The sequence below is a fragment of the Falco punctatus genome (assembly GCF_963210335.1).
Source record: "Falco punctatus genome assembly, chromosome: 11".
Classification (NCBI taxonomy): Eukaryota; Metazoa; Chordata; class Aves; order Falconiformes; family Falconidae; genus Falco; species Falco punctatus.
Window position 1 is genome coordinate 20,410,128 of NC_137591.1, and position 19,414 is coordinate 20,429,541.

The 19,414-nt window shown below is 41.0% G+C and overlaps 1 long non-coding RNA gene across 1 annotated transcript in view; it reads left to right on the forward strand.

Moving 5' to 3' along the window:
• LOC308071697 overlaps positions 1-19,414 on the forward strand; it is an 85,164-nt gene that overhangs the window by 46,585 nt on the left and 19,165 nt on the right. Inside the window, exon 3 of the long non-coding RNA XR_013931273.1 lies at positions 1-19,414. This exon is cut by the window's right edge and continues 19,165 nt beyond it. This is a non-coding gene — a long non-coding RNA (uncharacterized lncRNA).

Sequence of the window (19,414 nt, forward strand, 5' to 3'; positions counted from 1 at the left end):
TTTTATAGGTGTCAGTCCTGGAATTGGGGACCTCAAGTTACATTTCATCCTCTACTGTCCCTGAAAATATTTATTTGCACGTTGAAGTTTACTGGAGGTATGTTCTGACAAAGGTACTTGCCTATACACTCCTCAGGATCCTTTGATCTCTTGTAGACCGGAGCTTCATTGAAACTTTGATTTGCTACTTCTCGTAACTCCTTTGGGCTAATTTTTGTAGGTTACTGAAATAAGTTATTTTGAAAAGTACTTGATTTTCTAACCTCACCATCACATACACCTTTTGCAGGTGAGCTCCACTTCTAAGCAACTTCTACAGTGGCCAGCCATCTCACGGTCACCAGTAGACTGGCACCTACTCATCACCTTGAGAGGGCTGTGATGAAGCCCATGCTCTTTGGTTATAAAGGACATTGGCAGCTGTAGCAGAAAACGTCAGGTTCTCTAGCAACCAACAAGAACAGAGTAGAGGCAGTGTAAAATCAAAGTAAGTGGAAATGGCCTAAACCAGAAATAATCCTGAAACAGCTATTACTCACTGTCAACTTCGGGGAGAAAATATGACACGCTGTAAGAGCAGACCCTCTTTGTGTATCCCAGGGAGCTGGTACTGTGGCATGTGGCCAAAAGTTGTCTGTGAGTGAGACACAGGCTACCATTCGCAGACTTTAGTGCCAAGAAAATCCTCTTGTATCTCAAAGTCTACTGGGTGTAGTTCAGGGCTCTATCAGTGTGTATAGGAGCAATCTGTCTGTAGTCTCCTCCAGGATGTTTGCTGCTGGGAAGCACCCCCAGGAATCACTGGCATTCCCAAGGCACTCAAGCAATGAGCACTGGTGACAAACTTGTAGTTTTGTGGGGGTTGAGGTAGATGTCTCCATCCGGATTTAATGACATCATGCTACTCCACTTAAATGCTATTCATCTTTCTGTTTTCCTAATTTTTCCAGGTACAAAGCCAAATTTTCAGTCTGCAAGACAAAGATTACTCATTGCAGCACAGCACAGAATGTTTGAAGTAATACCTTATAATTTAAATTTTTCTGAGTATATACAAAACAGTGTAGTACAGTATATAGGACAGTGTCTATCTTAAAGGAACTATTATCTAGATATATTTTTTTGTGGAGTAGTTGGTAGTTAAAAGCTGTCCTTATTGCACTGAGGAAGTAAAATCCACACTTGTTAGGCTCTTATTTCATCCTCTTTCCTATAGTCTCACCTTTCTGGCCCTGCTAACTTTCATGTCCATAATGAACTCCATTTAGCTTCCCTGCAGTAGGACCTTGTCTTTGTTAATCACTGACCCAGCGGCATGAAGCTGCATAGGAGAGCAGGTTATTTTTTTTTTTTCTGGATTTTCTCTACTTCCTTCAGCAGTTGTAACTTCTAAGAAACTGCAGAACAAACAAGTATAAAAGATCAGGAAGATGGCCTGAAAAAATAATGTTTAAAAGATGTCTCATTGTATGCAGTTTTACACTATCTGCCAACTGCAGACTGATGGCTGAAATCTCAGAAGGAGTTAATGGGATTAGGTCTTTGGCAACTGATTGCTCGATGCTGTCTCCTCATTCAGTGGTGTCAGTCTTTTTTTTTTCCTTTTTCCTCTTTTCAGTAACCATATATATACCTCTTACGGAGATCAGCTGGGACCTTGTGGCAGAAACCTCATTTAAAACAACTGGAAATTATTTCACCTTGGCCCAAGTCACAGTGTAAAAGCCACCTCCTCCTCCTCCAGCCCTGCTGTGAGGCAAAGGCATTTTCTGGGCTGTTACTTTCCTGTGCTGAATGATCTCAAGCCTCTTCCTGTTGCCCCTTCTTTGCTTGGCTCAGCACGTGCGTCTCTCACTCTGCAAACACACCTGCACGCTCGCCTTAGCAGTGTTCCCTTTTCTCAACAGCTGGAGGTACTGGTCCCTTCCCAGCACTGAGACTCACATGTTTTAGTTCATAGACGCCTACAGTAAATTTCTGTGCTCTTGATTGTGGGGATTTTTTCTACGTTATTAAGAAAAAAAGGTTGATCTGTCAGATGTGTAGTACTCGGGTGCTGGTGTATTTCTCAGAACTAATTCCTTTCTGCCTGTGCTTGCAGACCAAGGGCAAATCAGGTGAAAAAGTAGAGTAGTAACATTTCATACTTGCTTTGCTGGGGCAGAAATGACTGCCAGATTTGTGAAGTGAGGGAGAATCAGCCCACCGTGACTCACAGCACAAACACAATGCAGTCGGAAGAGCCCATCTTGTGTGGTGTGTTTCCTTACTAACTGGGAAAGCTGAAATGCTAATAGACCTTGCAATCTGCTTCAGGTCAGGTAAAGGTCATCAGACCATGGGAAACTGTTAGCCCTTTCTGCAGAAGCATTGTGAGATTACCTGGGATCCAGCAGAGACAACCTGTGTGTTTAGTTACATGGAGAGTCTCAGTGAGCTGGTGGAGTGATGGAGAGTGCTGTGGGGATTGCATGGGGATGGGAGATTGGTGTCAGAGGGGTAGTAAGGCACTGGGATACCTTCTAGGGCAGAGTCATCACCCTTTGCTTTTCCTTTGTCACGTTAAACACCCTGGAAATACTCCTGCAAAAGAAAACTGATTCCTTTTTGCTACCGATCGTCTCCCCGATGCATCAGCCTTCCTCAGCGCTGAGCACTAGGTTAGGTTTGAGCACAAGCTGAAAATAACAGGGTGTAAGACAGGGAGGACACAACACTGAGCGCTGTGCAATTTCCAGCTGATGCGGTGAACCCAGTTCATATGTTCAGCAAGGTGGTCTAGATTGCACATAACTTAAAACCACGTCCTGTTAAAATACAGCGGGCTGTTTGTATATATAAATACACGTGCATGCTGAAGTGCTCTGCTGGGTCGAGGCCAGGACGTTCAGCAGTGTGTGGGCTGAGCCCTTCCATATGTCTCCAAAGATAAAATGAAAAGAAAGCGACAGTCAGTCCCGGTTATGTGCAACACAATCCAGCTTTTAAAAGGCTACTTTTGATAATTAGGTATTTTGTGTACTGTGGCAAGATGTGAATTATAAAACCACTAGTAATAATGTAGTTCAGTCAGGGTAGCCTTGAAATTAGACCCCTAGCAGAGAGGTTGCACTGTACGGTGATTGTACAGTACCATTTGTTTCAACACATTCAGCACTTCAGAATGGGATTTTTTTGTTAAACACCAGATGTTCTAGTGACCCGAGTGCTGACTTTAAAAAAAGACACAATAGAATAGTGTGTAAAGGTCAACAGCACAAATTAATCTGTATCATCGTGCTGTCATATTGTACCGTATGCCCCATATGAGCAAGATCTATGGCTAGTGCTTTCCTTACATGCAACTGTATGGAGTGTTTCAGTACAGAGATTTTGAACTTCCCAAACCCTCAAATCCCCCTGAAAGAAATCTGATTCTTGCTCTGATAGTTTAAATTGTAAATGTAACATCCTTACAGAGGGTGAGGGATGTGTGGGAATGTGACTGTAATCTCACAGAACCAGACACACAGAAGCCCAACGTATGTTTGTTAATTCTAAATTCTGCTTTTAAGGACCTACAAAAAATTATGTGGGTAGCCTGGTTGTCTGCCTTTTTCTCTTGACTTAACAACGTTATAGGCCACAAATAAATAATCATTTACAAACATCTGAAGTAATAGTTTACCTGAAATAGATGCTCTCGTCTCTGTGAGCCCCCTGTATCCCTCCTCTTCCCTGCCCTGTGACTTCTAAGCTATTGCTGCAAGATGGCAGGATGTCAATGCCCCCAAAATTGAACCTGTGATTTGTTTTTCTTTGATTTATGGGCTTGTAGTCAATAAACTTTATAAAGGAAAGTATCAGACTGAGCAATCAATCAAAGATAAGCAGATTCTTGTCCTTTAAAAGCATTTCACCCCAGTAAGCAAGGGCCTCATTCATCTTTTACAACCACTCTTGCAGCTTTCAGCTGAGAAAGGACGCACTGCTGACTACAGCCCCTTCTGCTGAAAAGTCCCCTATTCTTGCATCTGAGCTGAGATTTTTAAAATTCATTGCAGCAGTATGCTTGCCTTCCATATTATTTGCTATCTCTGAAAGGGCAGATTGTTTGCATGTTGTTACCCAAGGTAAATCTCCTTGCTGTGTAGAGGAAAAAGCTTACGATTTAAACCGTCAGAGGCACAGACTGTTGTTTTGCAGAAACAGTATTCATTTTCTTTGTTATTTTACAAAACAAAACATAAAAAAGGGTTCCTATTTGTTCTTTTAGTAGTATCTGAATTTCCCTTTGAGTAAGGCAAATGTTATCCTGCATGTTTTGCTTCTCTGAAGCACAGATGGTGTGCATATGCAGATTGGTGATTTTCTAATCAATACAGTGACACTTGGGAATATATGTAAGTATTGTAATAATGCATTAGTCAGGAGTGATGTTGTAACACACTGAGATCATACACATAAATCTAAGACACCATGTCTAGACACCCCAGGGAAGATGGCATGCCATGGGTTAGAGCAAGCATTAAGGAAGTGCAATATTTCAAATATGATGGGAAAATAATGCAATTTGCAGACTTTAATAAAACCATTGGGGAATTAATTTCACTAAGGGTACACTCTCTCCCAAAACATCCATGTTCCTACGTTTGCTTCATGGATAATCAGAAGGAGAGACACTTTACCTGCTATCTCAGGCATAAACACAGTTCAGTATCTACAAATTGTGCTGTATCTTTAATGTGCTGAATATGAAAATAATCCCTTTATAGGTAGTGCTCTAGTAGTATAAAACTGCATTATGCAAACAATGCACAGACAGCATAAAACTTGGAGTTTCAGAATTTGAAGAGCTTATAAATTAATCTCATAAGTGTTGATTTGAGCATGCTCAGGGAGTGTGCTCGGCTGTAACACTTGACCAACCTAACCTTCCCAGTTTTAATTATTAGCATTTTTATGATCAAATATTAAATGAAGATGTGCAATTTATGACTCTTTTGCATGTCTACGTTTCCTTTCTCTGAAAAGATTTTGTTGGGGTTTTTTTTAAGAATCTTTGCTGCCTTTGGCTGCTTTTGGTTATTTTGTTGTCTCTGTATAGCTCTTGGCATATAATTTTAATCAGCCAACCTCCTTTCAAATTTTTGCCAGCTGATAACTACTCACAAGCAAGTAACTTGCAGTACCATGCCAGGAATGTTATGATAAAAATGTCAGTTTAAACCTGGCCAAGGATGACAATCGTAACTATTTTCAAGTGAGAAACTTGTACGGAATACATAACGCAGTAGTATTTTTTGCTTTCTGCCAGTGAAATATGTGCTGGAACTAGAGAGGTTCCTGTAACGATAACCCTCACAGTCAAAATGCCACTTAAAAGTTGGCTGCATTGGTAGCTCCATCAGCCTCATCATCTCTTGTCATCTCAAAGGCTGACAGTAGAAAATCTTTACTACATCTGAACATGTTCAATTAAAATATAATCAAGTAAAATGCTAGTGTAATCAATCCTATTAATTCTGCAGCTATTAGTGAATGAGGGAGGAGCTCAGGTTATGCAAATGGTGACGATGCTTTAATATCCTAACTGAACTCTGTTTCAGAAAGTAAGAGGTGCCTATGTCACCATAGAGTAAACCCAAATATTTCAGTATTTTCTTCTCTCCTCATCACTCTGTTCCTCTTTGCGCTATAAATACACTGGTCCAGAATCCTGTGTTTGGTCAATAACCTAACGTGAAGATACTTCAAAGCCAAAACCTGAAATGTGATGTGTTGAGACCTAAGTCATATTTTAGAATGGACAGGAGCTTCCTGGGAAAAGTGGATTGTCAGAGCTGGGACCATGGCGTGGTAGCAGCGCTGCAAAGCCACAGTTAGACCTATAGATAACCCACCTCCTCCTTCAGAAGGTGGTACAACACCGCTTACGCGTAAGCTCTTCCCACTTCAAATTTGGCTTTCATTTTCTAGGACCTTCTGAAATCTGAATGGGCCTCAGGGCTTGTGTAGGGGTAGAAATATCTCTGCAAAATAATAATTAGGATCAGCTTTCATGAATCTCCATGGAGATTTCCTCCCTTTGAGCATCTTCCAAGGCCTTTGCCACAGTCAGGGCAGAATGTCTCTGTTATTAGACCGATCTTCCTATTGTCCTCTGCCTCCTCCCATCTAGCTGCTGCTACCCAACTATTATTCTTTATTATATATTCATTTGCACATTCCTCATTATAACTGTGGAGTGTCAGTAGCACATTAATGACCATCCTTTAACCTTGTTTTTGCCCTCAGTAAATGTTTTCTAGTCTCTTCCTCTTTCCTTCACTTTCCCTTACTCTGGCACTTGATCTTTGTTGAATTTCTGCTGTGTTTCTACCGGCACTTCATTCATGTTGATTACTGTCATCTTTCATATTACGGTATCCAAAGTCCACCCACTTTAATCAGTAGCACATAAAAATGCAGTGATGTTTTAATTTGGAGATGGTTTTGCTAATATCAGTTCTTGTGAAGGAAATGCATCACAGCCAGGTTCAATAAATATAATGCCCTCTCCATTTGCTAGAATAGGAACTAAGTCCTGGATTCTTCTCTTGTGTGGAAGCTACTGTAGTTTGATTTTAGCGGTTTTTCCCTGTTAGAGGGGTCTTTTCTGTTATCTCTTGGTATGTATGGAGAGCTTCCAGGTAGCAGCTCTGGGTCATATGCATTCTGGTTTATAACTGCTGGCTGCATCCCACCACGTCCACCCTTCAGCAGCATGCTTGCACGCCTCCTCCTCATGGAGAACTGCAGCAGAGGGGAAGGGGTGAGGAAGCTGGGCTTACTTTCTCTTGTAGTTACATATCCATGCCTGTTTTGGATCAAAACATCCTACAGATCCAGTTCTCTTGCAATGGTGGGGTGTAAATGGTGGCACTGTCATTACACCGGGCTCAGCAGACCGTCAGCTTGGGTCCCTGCTTGGGGACGGGGCGTGATGGAGGCGGGAGGCTCTCGGTGCCTCCCTGCTGCAGCACCTCTGCCAGGGGGGACGCAGCCTTCGCTGGACTGTTGGAGACTGTTCATTAAAGCTGGTCATAAAGAATAACTTGTCATCCTGCAGGAATATCAGATGCTAGACAGAGCACTTTAACCTTGCTTGACCTTTCACTGTGCTCTTCAACTAATTAGATGAATGGGAGTTTTATTGGTGTTGCTCGACCTAGATCTTTGACATGACAGTTCTGTGTAGCTGAGCAGCCTAATGCCTTACATTTTGTAAATCAATATAGCTTTATCTACTTTTAAAAACCTAGAAATGTTTTCTTAGGCCTAATATCACATCCTATAAATAGTATTGATTTTGTTTAGCCTGAAAAACTATTTAATTCTGAATTGGCTCACCTTGTTAGTCAAATACAGTTCGTGGGTAAGTCCAGGCGTGATTCTCATGCATCACACTACTTTTGTCCCCTGTGGTATATGCAAACCTGATGTCAATAAGTTGAGAATGGGATCTTCTGCGCATAAACCACATCTAAATTTTCATTTTATGGAGGTTCTTCAGACTCTGGCATTTAACTAACAAACACGAGAAAATAATTATAGCAGATTGCATAGCCTCATGTTACCTCAGATAATGCAGATGTTATGGGCCAGTGATGAGAATGTGCAACATTAAGCAAGCCTTAAATAGTGTTATATGAATTGCACTGGCTAGGCTAAAAAGAAAAAAATAAAAATTGATTTTATGTTTACGGCTTGAATATACACTTTTCCTGGTCATTATTTTCTTTCCATCTTTCCATTGCTGGACGTACAAATACTCTGATTGCCATTTATGATGTTCTGAAATGAAGATTTTAAGACAAGATAACAAAATATTAATATTCAAGGTTAGGATCATTGCTCCATCTGTTGTCTGCTGTGTTTGACACAACTAGTATTATGCTGCATGTACAACTAGAAAGGACCAGCACAGTGATGTTCCTTGCAGACACTTCTAAAGGCAGTTTTGAACATAACTTCTGCAACCTGTTGACATTTCCTTACCATGTTTCAGACTTCTGTACCAGTATTTTCTCAGTTTCCTTCTGAACACATGCATGCTGTAAGTAATCCAATTGTCAAAACCAAGTCCAATGAGACAGTATTTTAAAATATATTTCTCTTTAGCCAACTCTACGATAAGATTCTTATACAAGCCTTTGGGTTGTATGATAAATACCCATTTAATCTGTTTACATATAAGACACAAAATCCTGATTTGATTATCCTCTTGTAGCAAATGTTTGACACTTTAAGGTACCAAACAGATTATCTGAAGAGTGACTCTGTGTAAGCACAGAATTGATTCATATACAAATTCAGGTGTGATAGTGAATTTCACGGCTCATTTTTTATGTTAGCCTTATACAAATGTAACTGAAAAAGTGATTGTTATGTTTGTCTGTTGAACTTCTGGGATGTTAGTTTGCATATTATTATTTACAACTAGCTTTTTAATTTTTACTGTTATTTGTCTTTCTTAGTGAAGGCAACATATCAGATTGCTCAGTTACATTTTATGTGGGAAGAAAATAGGAATTACAGGAAGATCAGTCTGTGAATTTTTCAGGAAACAACACAGAGAAGCCAAACAACTTTAACTCTTAGTTCCAGAAATTAATATATAATATTGGTTTTGCTAAAATGCAGCATCATCTCATGGCTTTAAAAATGACTGTGTGGAAAGCACATAAGCCTATTTTGTATAGAAACTAAAGAGAAAGTATTCATTTCTTCATTTCTTCTTGTCAAGGGGATGCCCATAAGAATTTGTGATAGGCGTCTAAATGCGGAGGTAAGTAATAAGCAGGTATTGACTTCTATTGAGATCAGAATCGAGATTTGTTGACCCAAAGAGGTTACAATTGACTGAAGAGTGAGGCAGTAAATCTTTTATTGAACAAAAAGCAAAAGTCAATATATGTATTATTATAAACATTTTTCTTTTGGAAGAGATAATAAGGGTGGAGTGGTTTAAGACTTTAGATTTATACGGCCATGATAGCATACGACTTCTATTATTTAGTCAAAGGACAGAGAATGCTTGTGTTTTTTTGGTTTTGTTTTTTTTAAATCTATTTATTTTAATACAGCTTCACCAATCATGCCAAAGCAGTAAAGCCTGCATCAACTTTCACATCATAAACCCTTATTCTCATTGTTTTATAACTAAGCTATAAAGATTATTTTCAGATTGAAATTTGGCCTGCAAGCTCTTTGCCTAAGAATAATTTTTTTCCCCAGAAGGGTGAAAGGAATAAAGAAGATCTATTGAACTATTTATTGAATTTTAGAGGAGCACAAAAAAGATGTGTTGTGATTTTTATATAATTCAAGATTTAGATTGTATTCTTTATTGAATATTATTTTCTGCATAAGGCAAGGATTTACTTGATCATAAAGGTGGAGACTGCAAATGTTCTGTCAGTGCTTTCAAACACTTGCTAATATTAATCCACTCCTTGTATTGTAAACAAGTATTTTTACGATTCTTATATTTTACTCCATTCCAGTACACTCTGGCCAGTGCATTATATTTTAGGTTATTGCTTGGAAAAATAAAGAGCATACATTAGAAGACACAAGCTGAAGATATTAAGCTAATTAGTTAGAGACATACATCCCATCATGAGTATGACTGTGAAGGAATAACTGTTGAATTACCATTTTATAAGATTTACCTAGTTTCTTGTCTGCTAGTAGAAACAATCCCTCAGTACCTTCAAAATGCTCTAACAAAAATAATTTGTTGTTTTCCATTGCAGAAACCATCTGCCTCCTGCCTTCCTTCACACGACTCTCTTGCGTTTCTTTAGGATTCAGGAACTTGTACTAATTTAGGAGACTCACTGAATCTCTTTAGCAGCACAGGCTACAATAAATGCATCAGACATGTTCTCTGCTCTTTGCACTGGCTTGCCAGGAAATCTAAAACCAAGCGCCAGCCTGCAGTCCTTACGATGGAGACGCTTGGTGGCCTGGTCTCAGTGCAGGGGAAGGCTGCTCAGAGGTGGGCGGCGGAGGCCGGGCTGTGGCACGTGGCCTGTGACAGGGGGTCCCGCCGTGGTCCCACTGGCAGCATGGTGCTGTTCGGGGCAGGGGTGAAGCTTCCTTCTGCAGGGGCGGAGAGGAATAATCACTGCGCCCAAGACCCGGGTCCGAGCGCCGCTCTGCTCCCTGGCGAGGTGCTCTCAGGTGGTGGCACTTTGATTCAGTTGCCTCCCGCGCTTCCACACTGGTGGCACTGCTTGCAATGGCATTCAAAGCGGTGAATTATTCCGCTGTGGCCTACGGCCAGGACCCTTTCCCTGCCTTGCTTCTCATCATCTCTCCTGCAGCACCAGGGAATGGCATAGGACTAATTTGGAGTTTCTTCTTCATTCTCCTGGTGGGTGATGGACTTTGCCTTTCTTAGAGAAGTTATCTTCCTGACTGCATAACCGCAAAAGCACTATCATTGTGGAAATTATCAACTCTTTTGTCAGGCCTCAGCATCTTGAAGCAAACCTTCGGAACTGTCTCCCACAAGAGCAGTATTTCAAAATTCACTGCAGAAAAAAAGGCTTATTCTGAATTGAAAACTATTTCCTCTATGCATGTCCTGTTCTGGAAACACACAGGAGGGAAGGGCAATTGTCTCACTCCCAGTTTTGCCCCATAGGAAGCATGCATGCACATAAACAATTTTTCACTGGTGAAATTGATGTGAGATGGAGGCCTCAGCTATCCACAAGGCTGGCTGGTGTTTAAGGTCCTTTGACTTTTGTCCTTGAAATAAGAAAGGGTGAAAATGCAGAAAAAACTTCTTACGATCATGAAAAATGTTGTAGCTACTTTTTTCCCTGTCATATAGAGTGATCATTGGTACTTACAGCATCTGGCTGGGGATGCTGGCGTTGGCAGACACTGTAGTGGCCTTCCTTCTAAACATAAATGAGAAGCCCAGCTTGTACTTTTATCCAATATGGACAAGCAGACTAGGACATACTTCCTTATTTCATAGTAAATATACACATTACTGTATTTGAGTTTGGCCAGAGAAGGTTGCTGTGAAGAAGTTTGGCTTAGAGTAAGTATCTTGGCCTCCGACTGTTGTCAACCAAATTAATGGAATCCCCCAATATGTCTGATTCTCCCTATTCCCTTCAAGATAATGTACTTCAAGATTGTCTGCTAAAATATGCGGAGGAATAATTTCTTTTCAAAAGTAAGCATCTCCCTGGAAGCATGCAAAGTTTTCAGAAACCACAGGATCCAACTGTGTTTTGCCCACCTTATTGCAGTTTCTGTCTGTATATTCTGGTGAGTTTAAATTTGTTGCCGTTTCCAAGCTGCTATAAAGGCTGTTGATGAAAATCTTCTATAGTTACGATGTGCCCAAAGATTTATTCAAACCTACTGGAACTTCATTAATTTCTGTTCACAAGACATTTTCCAGCCTTCCTCTCTGGATATGCATGCTGTTTAATGGCACATGAATTAGCATGTCTACTTGTTGGTACCAATGTGGTAACAGTGGCAGTTGCTGGTACAGGTCGTTAGGTGGAAATAAAGGATCTCAACTAAGTTAATAATGAAAAACATCTGGATTTAGTAGGAGCAGGTCTGAGGATATCAAATGAGCCTTTACTGTATCGAGCTTCAGCACTGTCAGGTTCTGGGTTGTGGCTTCTTGGTAGGGGGACACTTTTTAAATCTGGTTTTATGTTTATTTCTTTTTTTTAGAAAATCACCTGCTTTTTGGTGTATGAGCTGTCTAAACAACTTTATGTCTGCTGGTCTCCATTTAAAATGTGCTTGTAGCAAGTGCATTGTAAGCTGGATTTGTGAAGTAAAAGGGAAAAATCTACTTATGATGACATCCTTTTTGTGAAGCTCAGGCAGGGCAGCTCCACTCCTTCTGAATGAGTTATACCTTTTTGAATAATACAGAGTTTAAGCACAGTATTAATAGATAACACAAAAATATGTACTGATCTGCTAAACACTGGGCTGAACGTCCCATCTGAAAATAACAGCTTCTTTCCTGGTTTGAAAATAGTGTTTCCACACTCCTTTTCCCATGAGTACAACATCACCTACTTGGGTCATAATGAACTTTTTTTTATTTACAATGCAAGGCAATAATGGCATCAGGGTAGTGCCATGCAGATACATAACATGGCTTTTAGAAGAAATATGCTAGGACGGTTTATATGGGGTTTATTAGTGATCACAGACAGCCAGGTCATGACTGTTTTGATCACAGTCTGCTCTTCCTGATTTTCCACTGCTCAAAAATTACTATGCTTAAGATAGAGATGTGCTGCTCTCACCACTGTTTGCCAGAGTGGGATTAACAGGATAATTTCAAGCCAGCCAAACTTAAATTGGTAAAGTAACTAACTTTTTTAAAAAGAGATGGGCATAGTCAGTTCTGTGGGTGAAAATCTTTCCAGCACCACAAGCCTTGTAAGCCCAAAGGATGTTTTTATTATAGTCAGTGGGGGATGTTTGAAAGATGAGAAGTTGAAGATCAAAAAAAGTGATTCTAGTTTATTCTTGATCTTGCTGGGGGGGAGGCTGTGCTTTGACATTTTTTTCAGGGAAGCACAGTGCACACCTGTGGTATTATATAAAACATTACATAGTTATGAGACTAACACCCTGGATTTCCTCCCGCTAGCTCTGGCCCACCCACCTCTAATGAAGCAGCAAGTGTGTGGTGACTTTCATTCAGATCTGCCTTTGTGGTTTGGCTTACAAGTGTGCAAATCTATACTTGTTGCCTTTGGCATATACTTTCTGGTGTCGCTCGGTTATTTTGGGGAGAAAGACTAATAATGTTCCATTAAAACAAGTTCACTGGTCAGGCCAGATTGTTGTCTTTTCTTTCCTCCCACACTTGCAGCCTTATTGTATTTAATAGCACAGCTCAGGGCTTTCCTCTCTCTGCTCCTTGTCACTCGGAGGTATTTAGAAGAGGATTTAAAATGGCTATTTTCTGTGCTTCCTCCTTGATCCCTTCTGCCCACCACCCAAGCTTGCCCATTCACTGGAAATAGCAACCTAAGTCCACATTCTACAGCTCTGGTTTATAGTAATTTTGTCTTATGCCTTTGGAGTATAAATAGTTATTCAATTCCGACATTCAAAATTAAAGTGAAGTTGCCAGTGGAAACGAGTGACTCATTATACAATGAGTGAGGACAAATAAAAAGATGCCTGTGTATAATAATCAGAAGATATTGACTTTTGTTGAGGTCAGGATCACAATTTATTAACCCAAGAGGTAAATATTGACTGAAACTTTGGGCAGCTTTTTTTTTCTCCTTTCCTTATAGCCCAGAGAAGGCTGTTGGAGGATTTACTAAATAACTCCATCTGCCTGCACAGCAAGATGGAGACTTTTGCATTTTGCCTGCAGTTTTATGCTCATCTTTTGTTCTGGCTCTCCCGAGGGCAAAACGATTTATAGCGTGTTTTAGAGGAATATTTAAAATCATACTGATTGCTGATTCTTTGTCATTGATTCTGCTCTTGACAAGCCAGAACCCTTCTCCTGAAAAAGGTTCTGCTTCTGAGGGCTTCTTCAGATGATCCCAGCCCCAGCCTGGCTGTCTGCACTTTGTCTCCTGCTCTGGCCATCTCCCTCCCTGACGCCTCAGAGCCCATTTTTGGAGTCTAAAATCACCAGGGTGTCACAGCAGCCCTCAGAAGGATGCCCTTGGGAACGGTGAGTCCTGGTGCTGCTGACATCCTGTTTGCTCTCCAGGATAGGCTTTTCAATGGAATTATTTGCTAGCTGCAGAGCCTCATTTGCCTAAAATGAGCACCCCAAACCCACTATTCAGCTATCCTCCTTGGAAAATCAGGCTTTGCCAGGTTTCCTCCATCTTTGCTCCATCCTTCCAAGGACTTGCAATGTAGTCTTCATCCTCAGATGCTGGTAAATGTGCAGTTGACGCAGGGTGACAAGTTCCTGTAGTGCAACTTCCCTATAGTCTTCTAAGACAGTTTGTGGTAAAAGGCAATGTTTTGGATTCCTGAGGCATTTATGACCTTTTTGTGAGCAGGGCACTTGTCGGCTTTAAATGCAGCCATATATTTTGTTTGTGTTTACCTGTTGGTTTTGTTGTTGCTAGTAATTTCTGGGATGACAGTAACTTGGTTGGTGTTTTGCAGGAGGGACCGTCCCTGCCCCAGGAGCCATACGGCAGCAGGTCTCCGGCAGAGCTGGCTGGCGACCAGGGGGTGCCACCTCACAGCCACCACATCCCTGCCACCACACCTGTGCAAGGCACGTAGCCCAGGACCCTGCTGTCTTCCAGGCCAAAGGAGATGGTGCAGTGAGATTCAGCATGGCTTTCTGCTCTTACAGGCTGATTTCTTGATTTGCTTCTTTTCTGTCCTCACTTTCCTCCCTCTCCTTCCCTTTCCTCAGTCTTGTATTTTGTCTGATCATCTGCTGCTTCTTTCCCAGTGTCCTCATTGCCCACTGGCTTGGTTTTTTGCCTCTGCATCCTCCTTAGGGGAAGGTTTTTTTGTTGTTCAGAGTTTGATTTCTGTGAGGCAGTGCCAGACAGGATTTGGGTTCCATACATTTTTAAATGTTGCAAAGTAACTCCAGTGAGCTTTTAACAGGTGAGGGCTGCTTAGCCAGAGCTGAAGACATACCTTGCAGGCAATTTCTGAACTTGAAAAAAATCCATCTTTGAATAAGGAACTGCAAAGTGTTAGTATCAATAGTTGTTATATATGAGAGCAAAGTCTTAATCAAACTTCTTTACCTGTGGATTTCTAAGAAAGCTTTTGGTGGCCCCCTTTATAACAAACATAAACCTACTGAAAACAAGCTTTTCCTCATTACAGCTGCAGAGCCTTCAGAGCAAATCCACAGATGCCTGAGCATCCACGAAGCCCAGACTGGAAACCCATCAAGCAGTCTGATGTTCTGTGAGGTCTGGGAGGATCTTTCTTGCTGAAGCCCAAATTATGGCTTTGTGCAGCCAAGGAACCTGCGCTGAATGGTGACATAGGCTGATTTAAATGTTTTTTTAATCATTCTGTAGGGTTAGAGACTGAAGTGCAGCTGTGCATCTTGGAGACTCCGAGCCTGTTCTGCACATTTCGAAGTGACTGACTAGTGTCTGGCGTAATGCAGCCTGCGTGACCTGATCCAGAGACACGCATTACCTCTACAGATGAGGCGCATAAAACACTTTTAGGCTCAGACCAAAGTAAAAGGGCCAGAGGAAATGAGTTTAAAAGCCTGAGCACATCTCCCAATGGACATAACAGTCCACATCACAAAATTTATATACATAATTTGAAATAATTGGCAACTTTAGGAAGCAAAGCAAAGAGCAAAGTGGAGCTACTTTAGCCGATTATTTACAACCACCTCTTGTCTCAGATGCTTCTGTAAGGAAAATCTTGCCCGTTTAGTAGCTCAAATCATTAATGCCAAAGCTAAAATACTCTCTTCTCTGCTCTAAATGAGAACCAGATATTCACTGTCTATTTAACAAGCACATTTGCTGAATTTTTAAATTTAAATGATTTGTCTCCCTTTATTTCCCAATGCTCTGGTGAAGACTCTTTCCCTCCCCAGTCTCTGCTACCTCTCAGTTGCCCTCTAAACATTTCATATGAAAGGTCATGGTCTCACAATACTGACTCTTTGCAGAGTTCAGCCGGCTCTCTTTTGCAGGATAAAGCCATTCCCCATCTCCGCAGCAGGGGAGGTCCCCTGGCAGCAAAACAAATGTGGTTAGTTATGTGTGGCATGAACCTCAGCTGCATTGGGAGCTGAGCTTCGGATAACGTGTAATGGTAATGTATCTAGAATTACAAGGCTAACCCATCAGCCCCTCTCAAGAAATTTAACTATGAAATGTTTTGTTTTGTCTTGGGAAAGTCTATTTGGGTCTATCATCTAGTTTCCACCAAGGTCTGGCACTCCGCCTCCCCTGTTCCTTGGTAGGATGAATGGCATGTAAAGAGGTCAAAGAGACCGCCAGTGTCATGCCATAAATCAGTGGTTCAGCTCAGATGAGAGCCCAAAAGGCTCCTGCTCATCTGGTGTAAACTGGCTCACTCTGCTGCAGTCAACAGAGATCTGACAGTAGCAGATTTTCCCCAAGAGCTTCTGAATTCCCACTTTAGATTTATCTAACTGGTATTTCGGATATACCACTTTCTCTGCTGTCAATGGGGGAGATTTTATTAATATCCTCCTAATAAATATTTTTCAACTACAGCTTCATGGGATATCCATGCTTCCCCCCCCGCCCACAAATAATATATTACATATATGTGATTATAAAAATACCATGAGCCAATTTAGTTTAATTTAAATTTAGATTTTGCCCTAAACAAGTACCGATGTGCCCTGTATATTTTTGCTGCCAGATCATGATTTACTAACTCCATTTTGGGGGTTAAAGAGAGCATGACCTTGCCCCATATTAATATTTAAAGATTACCTTGCACATGAAATCAGATGCTGACACAAGTCTCAAAGGGCTAAGAGGTTTTTAATCTTTTGAAGAAGCAGTGCCACACTGAAATATGTATTACTACATTCAAAACAGAGCTTGTAACAAATGTCCCACTAGCAGGCATCAGAGACTGCAAATTTCATTCAGTGCAATGTGGTCCACAAATACCAACTTTTTTCTAGAAGGGAAATTGCAATGCCACAAAGGCCAATGCATGACAGCACAGCACAGTTCAGCAGCCGTACCTCGGACATTGCAGTAAGAAAAGTTTGCCATCCCGTCCTAAATGCAGGAGCCGTTTAGTGCCGTTGTCAAAGCAATATGTAGGTTCTACTCTTTCAAAAAGGTGAAAGTGTACTTACATTTATGTACAAATGCAATTTAGAACAGTTTAGGAACCATGTAATTTTTATTTTTACAACTGCACAAGCCTAAAATATGAAAATCTCCTGATTTTCTTTTAATACACTTAGTTAAAAAGAAAAGCAGGGCTCTTTTAATAGGAAACAGAAATAGCTGATGTTTAACATAAATTACTAATTTAAAAACATTTTTAGAGCACAGTTGTTTTCTTCAAAAAAATAAAAATATCCAGATTAGCCTATCATCATTTTAAATGAATTTATTTCCACTACACCTAAGCTTCAAACAAAAAATATGAGCTGGCAAGCTGTAGAAGAGACTAATTAATTTCTTATCGCATTTTGGATGTACTCAGTTTGTACGAAATTGCCGTAGATGAGGTCTCTGATTACATTAGTTCCTGTGTTTTGATAGCATCATGGAGCTTTTACAGCATTTGCAAACGATGACAGAATGACTCTTCCCAGTTGCCTTTGGGGCAGGGGACAGAGCTGGCAGCCTGCTGCTCCTGGCCTTTTGTGTCATATTTCTGATAGGTAATTGTAGAGGTTCCCCAGCTGACTGGTGCCTCTGGGAGCTTGTTATAACGCCACCAGGAAGCACCAGTGTAATTTGGAGGTAGCCAAGACATTAGATTGTTTTGGAAGAGTTTGGATATTAGAGGATTCCAGCCCAGAAGAATTTGGAGACTGTGAAGGTGCATGTTCATTTCCAAATCATCATCTGAGAGTCACCACTATATTTGCCCATCAGTTTGTATCTAATTGCAGTAGTCATTAAAAGGAAAGAGAGCTAGACCTGTTGTTTGGGATTTACAGAGGCAGTGCTGGAGTATTTGGTGCGAGGAGAGTAAGAGCATCCCTTCTTGGCGATGCAGCTCTGCTTGCCATGGGGTGCTGAAGGCTCCCAGCTGACCATCCTCTTGGTGTTGGCTGTACTGTCAAAGACAGTATCCTCATAACCTATCATCACCTGGCCATTTCACAAGCAGGGTACATCTTCATTGTTCCCTTTAAAACCATTAAGGTCTTCTGATCTTCCTTTTGCCTTAGCACATCTTCTCCAGACTCCTCTTTCTCCCGTCTGTCCCCTCCCCCAGCAAGATAATGAGGATGCCAGAGAAATGCGTGCACCTTCTAATTGAGCTAGGACGTAAAAGGGCAGTAAAAACTGCATGGAGACTTTTGCTTTCGGTGCCTTCCAAACATTCGGTCTTAGTTCAGCACATTTGCCAGTCAGCTAATCTATTTTGCTCTAAATCTGTTTATCTTCTCAGATTTTTACGGACACAACATTTATTAGAAGTTTTTTGGTCACTGTAAACACAATTTGATCTATTTTATCCCAAATGAGTGTTTTTCTCAGCATGACTTACTTAGAACATCATACTGCTAAGTCTCAAAAAAAGATTTTCAGTGAGTCACAAGTGCGTTAGGATGGCATGATGCCCTTCACAGAAATAACAACTACAGATGCATAAAAAAATTAGAGAGAATCTGAGAATCTTAAGTCCTTTGCAAAATCTGCAACACTTTTATTATCAGCATTGCTGATAGTACAAATGGGACTGAACCAACTGATAAGTGTTCTGGTCCAAAGAATTCACTTACTGTTTATGATCCATCCAGTCATATTTTTAACTGTTCTGGCATTCCCATTAAACCTCCCTAAGTATTTTCCTTGCTGGTTCAGTGCTTTCGCCCAGGAAGCTTGTGAGTTCGTGAGGATTTGTACTTGATCATGAATGATTCATGAAATGAGCTTAGAAAACTAAGTTTAACATCTTATTCAACACTGAGGAAAAAAAGAGCATCTTCTGCCATACTTGTAACAACTTGGCTAAAAGGGAAGAGTCTCAATGTCTCATTTTAGACACTGAGATTCAGAGCATCTGTTGCCTTTCCAGCTAAACCTCATATCGACTGAGAAGCAAGAGGAAGCATTTTAATTTACTACCATAGTCAGGCTAAACCCGAAAGTTTTGTTCTTCATTTTGCTAACGCATTTTACCATGTACCTAGCGGCACGCCGTACCCAGGCTATCAGGGAGCAGCTGACAGCTGGGAACTGCCTGTATTGCCATTTCCCACTCACATTTCAGCACGTGTTCTGTTTTCCTCTAAAAGCTATGTCTGAAATTGGTTGGTCTTGTTTTCAGTTGTTTATGGTCGGGTCTGATTCTTTCTTAGGACAACAGAAAGTGTACAACCCGGGGTGTTAGGGACAACAGAAAGTGTACAACCCAGGGTGTTAGGGGCTGGTGCCTCTTCCTCATCCTCCTCTCTCCTGACCTCTCTGTGCACAGCAGACAGAAATGCCCCCTTTTTTACTACCTCATTTCTGATGTATACGTATCGCATTCATAGCCTGGGAACTTACGACGTTGTTTCCCTGCTGTGCATATTCCATACAGATGATGTTTGAGTCTTGGTTTTCACACCAGCGAAATGGGGATAATTGTGTCGCTTTGATGTACTGATAAAAGTGCTTTGTGAGAGCTAAATTTTTCTTTGTGGAACATGCCATAGCATGTTTGGAAGCTCTGTATAGCAAGG